This window comes from Plectropomus leopardus, chromosome 16 (assembly GCF_026936395.1).
Source record: "Plectropomus leopardus strain MGB_pleo_1.0 chromosome 16, ASM2693639v1, whole genome shotgun sequence".
NCBI classification, from domain to species: domain Eukaryota; kingdom Metazoa; phylum Chordata; class Actinopteri; order Perciformes; family Serranidae; genus Plectropomus; species Plectropomus leopardus.
The window spans coordinates 1,979,565-1,992,472 of NC_142191.1; the positions used below are offsets into that span (position 1 = coordinate 1,979,565).

The following is a 12,908-nucleotide window of genomic DNA, read 5'->3' on the forward strand; positions in this document are numbered from 1 at the left end:
TAAAAAAGAAACCTGAACCAAAATGTTTAATTCTTGGCATACCAACTGAACTCACAGTACAAACTGATATATAATCATACAGAATACTTAGAAAAACAGCAGTGAAACAGATAAAAATGAACTGGCTGTACTTGAAATGTTGGAATAAATGGATTAAACACAATAATAACAATTTAACATTTAACAATCTACACCTCTTATTCACCCCCCCACACTTATTTTTAGTTATTGTTTTCTTGTATGTAGACTATTATTATTGTCTTTATTATTATTATCATTATTACTATAACTATCGTCACTGTTATTACAGTCATTATTTTACTTTATATCTCACCTGTTGCAGCGCGGCCAAGCCCGCAGGAAGTGCGCCACCCTCTGGAGCAACATGTACATAGTGGCCGAAAGTGGCGCTACAGCGTCACGTGATGCACACTGGCGCGGCTGCCACCGACACGGGAGGGCCGCCGAGGCGTCTGCATGCAAATGTCTACGCAATCAGGTGTACCTGACAGGTGGGACACATTTTGCATCGCCGGTGTCTCCTGCAGGTCCAACTTAGCTGCTGTTTTGACGGAAGAAATACATTTTTGCATCACTTTTATGGCTAGAATAACCAGGAGCCGGTAGGAGAGCGGAGCAGCAAACAGTGTAAAACTTTTAGTTTGTAATTTAAGGAGAAGCTAACTTCACCAGCCAGCCGATTCTGTCACCGAGGACGGAGCTCTTTGTTTCCAAAATTCAACCGAAGACATAGCAAGACGTTGGTGGTGTCTCCAGGTCAGGGACAAACATTTAACGTGGACACGGAGGAGGACCACAAGCTAAACCGAACCGCAGCTAGCAAACTTCCACACACGCACCGGGAGACAGGTGTCCCTGAGCCCCTACAGGTCTTCTAATGGTGAGTCCTGGTGTTAATTGCTTTATCGATGCTTTGTGGTTCAGAAATGTCTTTATTTGAGTCGTTTTGTCGGTAAAAATGATGTTTGTCACGACATGAGGCGGCTCGTGGACGCTAGGCTAACATTAGCTCTGTCAGCTGAGACATGCTAATGTTAGCGTCATTAGCATCTGGGTTGTTTTTGTTGTTGTTGTTGTTGTTGTTGTTGTTGTGATGCGACAGCTTGGTTGAGGCAGTAGTGGTGGAGGAGATATTTGGAGTGACTAAAGGTTAATTGTAGTTGAACAGCTGCAGCAACATCACATTGAATGTAAAATTGGTCAAGTTCACTTCCGTCTCTGTCTTCCGACCCCACAGGACATTAAAGTCGGCTTCAGGTTCGTAGCTTCCGATTCCGCAAGAATCAGACTTTTGCGTTTTCACAAATAGATTAAAGATTTTAACAGTCTAAAACCTTGAGCCTCTCTGCGGTAATCTAGTCCAGGTTTCTCAGTGTCTCCGCTGGTGTCTCCGAATGTCCGCTCGCTCTCATATCTGCCGGTGAAGCGGACATGATGAGAGGACACGATGAGAGGACACGATGAGAGGACATGATGAGAGGACACGATGAGAGGACACGATGAGAGGACATGACGAGAGGACACGCTGGACGCGGTTTGAGTTCAGGTGTAGTGAGTTTCCAGCTCGGTTCTGCTGAAAGAATAAACTGATATCTGATGTTTGATGTAAATGTGCAGAGATCACAGCAGAGCGGTTACTTAGGGACGGTTCTGTAGCTGCTGCTTCCTGACAGTTTGGGGAACGTTCTTCTCTGTAGATCCACTAGAACTCAAACACAGTATTATTTTCAGCATTATTTTTGTACAATTCAAGTTGACATAAGAAGATAAGAGGAAAAAAAAAATATATAAAAATGAAATTGATTTTACTCTTGAAAATGACTCTCTTTACAAAAAATTGATTTTCCAGCTTTTTGTCGGAAATGTCTGGTTTTATGAAAATGCACAAATTAAATTCTTCTGTACTCACCACATCTCAGCCTTTCATACCCTCAGGTAATGAAAAACAAACATAAAGAAGTTATCGGTTATCGTTATCTTATCGGCCACAAGGAGCTGGAAATTATCGGTTTATCGGTTTCTGTTGAAATAATCATCATCGTGCATCACTGGTTGTGAAATCTTCGTATCTCACTTAGGAGTCAAGGGGAACCTTTAAGCTTGACCGAAATAGTGATTTGATGTATATTGTGGTATTTATCAATATCGACTGATATGAAATAATTATCTTGATAGGACTTTTTTCCACATTGCCCAGCCCCAAGTGAAATGTATCTTTTTACATTTGCACTGACGTGAATCTTCTGTATGTATACACTGACTGTGCATAAGTACCTCAGACTACCCCTTTTAAAAACCTTAAACATCCCTTTAACAAAAGCAGAAAAAGACATGGGAAGATAAGTTAAATGGTGATATGATTTAAAATTTCTCTTCATAAAATTGACTTTGAGGTTAATGCAGAAGCTGATGAGATCAAGCTTTTTATGTAACCTAGTTTATTTTAATGCGTTTCCAAGTATAACCAGTGTAAACAAACCATTAATCTCAAAATGAATAGAAAATTGGCATTCATCCTCAGCTCCTCGCACTCAGCCAATGAATTAAGTGTCTTTGATGTAATAAAGAAGAAAAAAGAAGAGATACACATATACAGAAGGAAAAACCCAAATTAAAAAGCCGAAAAGTTACTTAGTGTGGAAGTCTGTGCCAGTTGGTAATACAAAACAGATTAAAAGAAAAGGAAAAGAGAGAAGAGATTAAAAAGAGAACTATTTGCAGAACAAAATGAAGTCATAAACTTAAATTCTGGATTAGGGATTTTGGTTTAGAGAGGCATAACATTTAATTCACATGCCATTTGATGGAGTCCCAGTCTGGGAGGAGAGACTGTATGAAAAGGCTTGAATGATGCAAAAACGGGTGCAAAGTGTCAGATGTTGCTCTATAGTCTGTTAGGCAACACATCCAGTAATAGTGCTGCTGTGCCTTTCCTCTTTGTTTTGTCACAGCTGCCGCGACTTAAGATAGAGGTCATGAAAAAAAATCACTGAAAGAGAAATTGAAATAGAAACTGAAGGAGAGGAGGATGTGTGGGATTTTTTTTTTTTTGGCAAACATCAACAATTTCATTCTCCTTGTGAGGCCTTTGAGATGTGACAGTTTGACAAGTGGAAACCTCTGGGGAAATGCTTCCCTTAACCCTGCATGAAATGAAATATGGATTATCAGGAGCTGTCCGTGAAGGACGCCATCGGTCTGACGTAAACTGCACAGTCACTCTGGGGGTGTGTGCACAGAAAAATCATGTTATTATCACATTGAGTGCTTAACTACTCATTTTTCTGTGTTTTTAACATGCGCACAGGCAGATTTTGCACACATGTTGTCTGCAAGTCAGGCTTATTTATTCAAACATGGCAGTTCTGAACACATTACTCATTTTTAACCCTTAGGGCCCACTTTAATATTACACATTCTTGTACTGCTCTGCAGACACAAAGCATTTTTCAAAATCAGGCTATAAAAGATAATATGCATCAATATAATTTTCTACTTTAATTAAGTTTACTTTTTAAAACAACATCAGTCCTAATTATAAATATAAAATATTCATTAATTTTCAGAATTTTAACCCTTTAAATGCCAGGTGTTTGTCACAATGCCTCTGTGTTTTTGAATGAATAAATACAGAAAGTTAATTATTTTCAATACATGCAAAGTGTTTTTTTATTATTATCACAGCCTTGGATATATGTCAGTGATTTCCAGCAATGTTGATTTTCATGCATTATTATTGTTTGTGCAGTGTCGAATACTCACTCATATCGCTCTGCACACAAAATGTGCTTTTCACAATCATAAAAATAAGTTTACATTAATATTATTTTCTACTTTCATTGAGTTATTTTTTAAGCAGCAAAAGTCTGCTAGCTGCTAAGCTAATTTATGCAGGTTAAAATGCCATAGGCTTATGCTAATAAACTTGTACATGTGGGGGAAACATGACTTACTAAAGACAATTGTTTTGTGTGTGATACTCGACAGTTATATTGAGCCGTGTTTTTCTACTTTTGTTAAAAGATCTTGTTGTTTATCCACAATATGACGATCTTGGGAGAATTTTGTCTTCGAGTCAGAAAGCGCTGAAGTTTTAAGAAAAAGATCCTGGTCTGAATTTAAATAAATTTTTTTTTTTTTCTAAAAAAAAAAAAAACGTTTTCAAACAGAATGAACCAGTTTTAGTTATTAATAGTTCTTAAGATGTTGTTTTAATCTTTTTGGCTAAAAGCAAAAAAAAAAAAAAAGGATGGCAGCTTCCTCTGTAACCGACTGAGTTAAATGAGCATAAAATATCGGCTCATATTAATTGCAGCCCATAAATCGAATTAAATTGTATCGTGGCAGACTTTGTGATATTGGCAGATGTCTTATTGTTGTCCAAAGTATTAATGTTGTAGCATAATGAAACCAGTAATTTACACCCCTGTTAGAAATATGACCACATATTTAAAAGCAGTTCTTGGTACTTGATAGTTTTGATGTTTTGTCTTATGGACACATTTGTCTCAGTACAAAAAAATTAAAGGAACTGAGGTTCAGTAGCTTTATTTCCAATAAATAACCACTGTTTAGTATCTCACGTTGGCTTTGCTACCAACAAGTGTCTAAAGATTACAGTTGCATCCACTTTTCATGACACTGAAATGATCATTTTTGTCCTAAATAATCCCAGCAGAGCTCTCCAAGAAGGTGAGAGGGTGAATAGTGCGGCGCTCTGAGTCATAAGCCTGAGTGACTGTTAGTGAGCAGCAAGTCAGCACCCCCTCATTGCCGCAGTGAGAGGACCAGGACGCCACGCTCCTAATCACAAGTCCCAGGATGAATCATAAGTTCAGCACTAAAACATCATGTGCTTTGCTTTAATTCCAGGAGGAGTCAGAATGTCAGAACAAGCGTCGTCGCGTTAAAACGATGTGTCATTACCATGCTAAAGTTAGTTCGCTGTAAAAGCTTTAATCCCCAAAAGTCCCTCGTTCAGAAATTAAGAAACTAGGTTTGAGGCTGCTCCGGTTCACCTGTTAATTAACAGGCACAGCCACCTTAGGAATTATTACATTTTCTTGCAAACACAGCAGTCTGTTGTCCACTGCTGGTTATTTTCAAGGTTAAGAAAGCTGAGAAATACACAAAATGTTATGTTTTATCACTTATGCAATATTACATGAGAGGATGTGCTTTGAGCACAATAGTGATGCAGTTAGAGTCTGCAAGCATCGCTGAAATGCTCAAATGACGTTCAGGCACACCCTCGAGTGTAATATTGCAATTATACAACAATTACCAACAAAATGCAATTATAAAATCAAAATGTACTCATGTTTTGTTGCAATAAGCTCTCAAATATATAGCTTTTTGCAACTGTCATCTCCGTTGCCATGGAAGTAGACGGAGTCTGACTAATTAAGGGAAACCATTCAGTCACATCAGTAGAATCCTATACGTAATGAAACTAGGGTTTGACTGATAGTGGTTTTTCAGGGCCGATATTGATATCGATTATTAGTACTTAATGAGACCAATAACTGATATTTGGAGCCAATATGCATTTACAATAAAAATGAAAATATTTCAGTCAAAATTTAGAATTTGGAATATTAAAAACTCCATCACAAAAGTGTTGGAGTTGAATAAAAAGAGATCGTTCAGTTTCCCAAACTAGATAAATACAGTAGATATAAACAGAAATGCTCAGCTTTCTCAGTCTTGTGACAACTAAAATATCTGCCAGAAAAAAAGATTTTTCCATATACAGATGTAGCTATTACATCCACAAACTTAAGCTATAATTTTAATAGTTCAGTTTCACAGTACAGCAGACAAACATTTCCAATAATCAAAGGTCAAAGTCCAAAAGTCAAAATTCATGAAAAAAGATAGTGACGTCGTCATTGCCAAAATTCACGACGTTGTTATCTGGCGAAATATTCTGCTTCACTCTGCTTCTTGATGGCGTGTCGTCTTTCAAAAACAACGTTTTCACTACGGTCCCAGTCACTTGCCTATATTTCCTATCATGCCTAGTGCTGAGTAGTTTTTAGTTTGCAGTTAATTTGCTGTTTTTTTGTTCCAAAACACAAATGTTAGTTTTTGTTAGTAATGTGTCTGTTCAGAACATGGTGGTTTATGCTGTTTTTTGTCCTCATTCTCTCTCTGTCTCTCTATTAATACTCAATGTTTGCAATAGAGTCATATCTCAAGTATATTTTATAATATCCCCCACCTCTAGTTTGATTTCATGAAACTTTAACCAACTTGTTCGTGCATCCTTGAAGTATTCGCCTTTAAAAATGTTACCAGTTTGTCTCTTTTTTTCTCTGTATGTGAATAAAGTGTCTGGGCTCACTCCGTGCCCTCTGGCTGAGTGTTATTGGTCGACTGTAGTAACGTCCCACTGCTCCGCTCTGCATCAGTGGACAACATCTGGCTCTGTGACCTCTGAGACCGAGCTCACTGGACTTTCAACAACACCTTCTGTTGCTCTTTCTGCCAGTGTGTGAAAGAGTGCCTGTCCCCGTATATATGTGTGTGTGTTCGCCTCGTCATGCATGCTTGCAGCCGCCTGGTAAAACACCCGACATGAGACCTAACGTTTGCACATCCTCGCACTCCCTCTCTCTTCCTTCGGGCCTGAGCGTCCCAGCCTCCAGAACCTGCAGATGAAACAGAATATTAACTCCATGTAAATTGGAATTTCTCCCCGCATTCCTGACCGTGCATCCCTGCATTTCCCCCTCCGTCTCAGATATTGAGTGTGTCGTAAAGGCGCAGCGCGGGAGGACGGGTCGGGGGGGAAGGAGTGTGCGTGAGGAATGTGGAATGCTGCGCGGCGGTTAGTGAGATAAGTGGCATTTGTGTTTCCTCCCGTGGCTAATTATGCTATTTATACCCCGGCAATGGAGGAGACGCTCTGAGCTGGTACACCAAGATTAGTATTCTCACTAACATTGTTTATCCTCCTGAAAGTGATAACAGCACACACCTCTTGCTTTAGGGGTGATAGCTGTGTCTGTGTATATTTGAGTGCACGGTTTTGTGTGTCTCTGTCGGGATGTGCAGGCATTTTTCTTTGGAGTTTTTGTATCTACAGAAAATAATGTCAGCAAAGTAGCAATAGCAGATTTTTTTTTTTTTTTGTATCTCATATGTCAAAGGGCAGAGTAGATATATATATATTTTACGTGTATCAGTTAACACTGGATCCTGGATCATATGTTTAACCAAACGTATTTGTCCAGTCCAAAATTGTTAATCGTTTTATTTAAATAAATGCCTGTTAGGTCCAGTATCTTTTGCCAGTGGAGGTAACACAGTGCTGATTGAGCCTAAACACTCAAAAAACCAAGCTGACTTTTAAGAACGAGTGGCAACAAAGATTGACTGTTGAGTCGCTCCACGTAGCCTGTGTCTCAGCCAAAAAGTTGTACTTTAACATTGACGGCCAACCAGCACGTACGCTCTGCACCTGCCTGAGAGGAAATAATAACAAAGGGCGGTCGTCTGTATCAGGATGGATATAAACACAGAAATTTCGCCACGAGAATGTAATTCACCATCGTTTTGTCCGTTTTTATTTCTGCAAAATGCAGACACTGCTGTAATCCTGGGCTTTAGGTAGAGGAGCTGAAAGCTGCAGATGTAGAGGAGGAAGGGCGTGTTCTTCGGAAGTCAGCTGCATCAGTGATCAGCAGAGTTAAACTGGTTCTTGTGCTGGTTTGTGAGGTGACACAAGTGTCGTTGTCTCTTTCCTCAAAAAAATATACACCTAAGGGTGTTTGTGAACATGCCAGTAGCGAACCAGCGCAGGGGGCATGCCCGACATCCGGCTCCAGCGCGCGGACTTATCCGACAGCCCGCTTCAGCGCACGGAAATGTCCGACAGCCCGCTCCAGCGTGGACATATCCGACGGATTGCTTCGACTGCCGCAGTTTTACAAACTGTCTCGCTCCTGCGAGGTTTTCCAAAAAAAACACCTGTCATTGCACGCGACCAGTACGCACGGAGGTGGCCATTAATAGCGCCCATACCACTGATTAATCACACTGGCGGACCGCGGATCTTATCCGGACCAAAACTTCGTCTTATCTGGACCCATGGCCAAGTTATAGTAAAATGTACAGATAAGAACAATATTTTTTAAGGAGTAGTGCTGGGCAATTGATCGAAAAATAATCGAAACCGACATTCAGAACCTCTAACCAACATTATCTTGCCCATGTTGGGTATTTTGGTTATATAGCCGTTCACACTGAGCTCTCATTACTATTACCAGGGGCAGATGTAATGTTTTGGGGGCCTGGGGCCACAAGCACATGACCTTATTTTCACCCATATCGACTGAAAAAATATCGTGATCAGACTTTTTTCCATATCGCCCAGCCGTACTGGTGAGGCATTAAAGAAAATTGTGAGGCTGGCAGTACGACTGTTGTATGTGTATGTACTGACGGAGTGTCACAGAGAAACTGACACCATATTTTTGGAAATGTATCAAAACTGTAAAGGTTTGAAAACTTTTTTATACATTTACAAAATTTTAAAACATTTTAAAACTCGGGTGACAGATGCTCAACAACGGCCCGTCAATGACCACCGATGAGAGCTGTGAAAACCATTGCGTTTCGGGACGTAAAACTGAGACAATGAGCTGCAAGACGCCAAAGCGTTTTGTAGCGCTGAGGTGAACTGCAGTGTTGGTTGATGATTATCTGTGGGTTCATGCAGTTTCATTTTTAACATTTAAAAAAGAAAATTGAAAAATTAAAAAAGAAAGTATAATTTTATTTAATCCCACCCTTTCTTCTTAAGTCATTGAATTTTAATTAAACAGCTTCCTTGTTAATTTAAACTGATACTCTAATTAATTAAACATACAAGCATACACCCAAATACCCCAAATCAAATATCTGCAATTGTATATTATTATTTACAGAAAGAGGAGGATAAACTAAGAAAAAATTAAATCAACTAACCAAATAAATAAACAGTAACCCCTGTAAACAGCTGCTGATTGTCAAATCCCCTCTTCATCCCTGTACCTCGTGAAAATCATGTTTTTGTACATTATTTTAAACTAATTTATAGCTGAAAGCAGTTTTAGCTCCACATTAAAACTGTTCAGTAGCTTCACTCAACAGATTTATGTACAAAAACTTTTCCTGGTGGTACTAACCTCTTTCACAGCACACAGTCATTTTTATCAGTTTTAATAAATATTCATTATAGCAGCTTTAATGTCATGGATCAAAAACTTACATTAGAACATAATTCACTTCATCCTTTTTCCCCTCGTTTCACTCGATGATGATGATCTGTGGCGAGATCAAGTTGCAGCTGAATAACTGCGTGAAGAGGATGGAGTTTGATAAAACTGGCTGTTGAGAGTAAATATCACGCCTCATCTACAGTATATCTCATAGACATCTGTACATAATACATTTCTCTTTGTCTGGTCTTTGCTCGACTTCTGCTGCAGCGTCCCTCCATTCATCACAAGGACAAATTGAAAAATTCATATTTTGTGCCTGCCCTTTTCACAGTGTGCTAAAAAGCAGGTGCAGTGAGTCGACGGCTTATCCAGATAAAGTTCACCTTACACAATACTGAAGAATTTTGTGTTCATGTTTTCAGTGTTTCTATTGCTCGGGATGTCAGGAAAAGCAATATTCCCAAAGCAAACTGTCACCGTGTTTACAATTCAGTCAATATTTAGGGTCAGTGAAAATGAAGCTAGGGTAGCTCCCTCCTTGATGGGCTTTGATTTTTTAAACATTGACAGGAACATGTATTCTGATCACTGCTGCGGTTCATGAAGTTAACTTTATGCGATCAGTCAAGAGACGAATTAACATATTGTTACTCCTCTTCTGTATTCAGTTTGACTCGAACCAACAAAAAACCTCTCATGAGAAAAGACTTGTTACATTTGAATACACTTTTTAAGAAAGAAAAACACAGGTGGGGTCTACATGCTAGCAACCATTTGAGGCTGTACTTATGCTGCCTTAATGTGCTCCTCGGAAATATCTTATTTACGGTATTTACGAGTTAGGAGCACATTAACGGCCCTCCAAAGTGGTAATTACAAGTTGGACTTTGGGAAATTCCAGTAATACCCGAGTTGCCCACTTGTGAGGTTTGCATGACTTTTCAGGCCAGCAGAAATGGTGGAAGGCATGGAAAAAAATTATATATATTTCAGCATTTATTGCTGACATGCTGAGCAAATATTAGCTAATTTTGATGTTATTGAAGATTTTAAATGAATTAAATGACCACTACATACCTGATGCACATTCTATGTGTGTTGTTCTGCCACTGAAGCACAAGCTCTGTGCTTCTTGCTTTTGGGAAAACATTAGCCCTGAAAAAAACAACCTTTTACCCTCTAGTGTTGATGTCTGTGTTTTTTTTTCTGACCAGAACACTTGATTGTGTGTATGTTGTTATTACGACTGCAAACCTGCCAAGTGTGATATCTCTGAGGGGCATGTGAAGGCAGCACGAGTCCTGTGTTTGGTCGACACGTTCTGCTGCGCGCTCCTCCGTACGCAGACTTTATTACTCTACTAAATTATTGTTTTGACCCGATGACACCCTTGAGGTAGGCCTATTTGTATACCGTAACAATAAAACAAACTATAGTGTGTTTTTCATTTCGGAAGCGGATGGTTTGCGTGCAGCGGCCAGCTTTTCTTTGACTGTTGGCATTTTTGAGACGGTCTTTCTGGGCTTGTCATCTCCGTACTTTTGAGCCGCTTTGTTTCCGACGATCACCGTGTTTCTCCATCTTTTAGACCCCTTGTCACTGTTGTCAGTTTTGATTGACAGCTACAGTCATGAGGGGCACATGTAGATTACTGGTATCAGGCGCCACCTGCTGATGTGGATGTTTATTTATGTTTATTAATAGGACGACCTCACTTTTTCAGATACATCTAAAGGGAAAAAAGTCATCTTATATTCGAGTACATACGGTATGTGACGGTGGCCATTGAGTTTGTATTTACACCACAACAAAAGTTCCTAATGGACTTTCCATTGGCTTGGTATCCATAGTGATTTGAACACCTTACTAACACATTATGTGCCACCGCCATGTAATGTGGTGTTATATCACGTATTTCTGTGCTGATAATATTTGTTGTGCTATTTCAGGATGTTTTCATATGAAGTACAATTGATTCATACCGTTCCCAGCTAGGATTAACCCCTGTCTCCACTCCCCTGCTCAGCTTTCACATTAGTCTTGTTGTTCTGTACCCAAGTACAGTAGTGCCATCATCTACGTGACCTTTATATTGTGATACAGTAAAGTAAAGGGCGCTGCAGATGGACACTGCTGCCCCGGGGGACAGTCATCAGCGCGGACCGGTGGGCACGCAGCTTTTTATGCCTGATCTCCAACTGAATGTCGAAGGTGGCGGTAAAGCCACATCAGGGCTGCTCTGAAGTGGGCTGCGCTGCTGTGATAGCGATTGTTTTTATAACCAGTTAAAACTTATAGTTAAATAGCAGTTCACCTCTGTGTTTTGGTACAGTTGGTGTTCACACTCCTGTGTACTGTCCTCAATTCCACTATGCCCACAGACATTACAAGGAAAACTCAACTTGCTTTGCCTTGGGGGCCACTAATGCAATATGACTGGAGGCCCGGGACCAGATGCAGCAGATCTGTTTTTCTAAGATTTTAAGACAGTTCTAGAATTTTAGGACTTTTCCAGGATTGTAGGACTTCTCCAGGATTGTAGGACTTTTCCAGGATTTCAGGACATTCCTAGAAATTTACAAGGTCTCTAGGATTTTAGAATATTTTTTAGGATTATGGGACATTTCTAAGATTTAAGTTAATTTCTAGGACTTTAGGACATTTTTAGGATTTCAGGATGTTTCTGAGCTTTTAGGACGGTTTTGGACTTAAGGATAATTGTCGGATTTTAGGATGTTTCTGGGTTTTCAGGATGTTTTTTTAAGATTTTAGGAAGCTCCTAGGATTTTAGGACATGTTTGGGATTTTTCAGACATTTCTTGGATTTTAGGACATTTTTTGGACTTACTAATACTTCTTAGATTTTAGAGTGTTTCTGAGATTATAGGATGTTTCTTGGATTTAAGACCATTACTTGGACTTTAGGATGTTTCTAGGATTTTAGTCAGAGCAGGAAATAACTCACCAGCCAAAAAAAAACAATGGTAATCTAATGAGTTGCTGGTAGATTATGTAGTCCACCAGCCACAGTGGCAGATGGACAAAAAAAGTTAATTTCCATCCCTGATTTTGTGACATTTTTAATATTTTAGGAATTTTCATGATCTTGGGACATTTCTAGGATATTAGGACCTCTGTAGGGGGATGTGGTGGAACGTGTCAAGGCACGTTTTAAAATTTTTTTTAGAAACAATCTACTTTTATTCTATTTTTTAACTCTGGCATCTTAGGTATACTAAAAGTATAAAAATAATTCCCTGTGCGAAGCATTCTTGTTTTGAATTAGAAAATGGTTGTGGGGTGACCTGGCACCCTGTCGCGGTGCTTAATCCTAACCATCCGTGCCAGCATCCGTTCTACCTCCTTCTCTTTTGTCTGATCCCAGATCCTGGCATTTTACATTTACTCCCTCTTCTTCCTTACTTATTCAGAGCTGGATACCAGTGGGCATGACTAACAGGCTGTGTCTTTTCCTGATATTCTGCAAGAGGCTCTGAGATGTTGCAGATAGTAAAGAGGCTGTGCCAGATATGAGCACTCTGAGAGCGATCTGATATGCAGATTGCAACAGACTTGTTTCACTTTCTCATATATTGCTCATGTGTTGGAAAGAATCCTTTACAGTGTCACGCAATAAGCTACACTTCAGCTTTAATGAGTGCATATCAAGTATTTTTA

General features: G+C 39.5%; 1 long non-coding RNA gene across 3 annotated transcripts in view; it reads left to right on the forward strand.

The window, feature by feature from the left end:
- Positions 1 to 355: 355 nt before the first annotated feature.
- LOC148186787 (uncharacterized) overlaps positions 356 to 12,908 on the forward strand; it is a 185,366-nt gene continuing 172,813 nt past the window's right edge. For all 3 annotated transcript variants that reach the window (XR_015779130.1, XR_015779131.1, XR_015779129.1), the window contains exon 1: positions 356 to 901. This is a non-coding gene — a long non-coding RNA (uncharacterized LOC148186787). The remainder of the gene's footprint in view (positions 902 to 12,908) is intronic.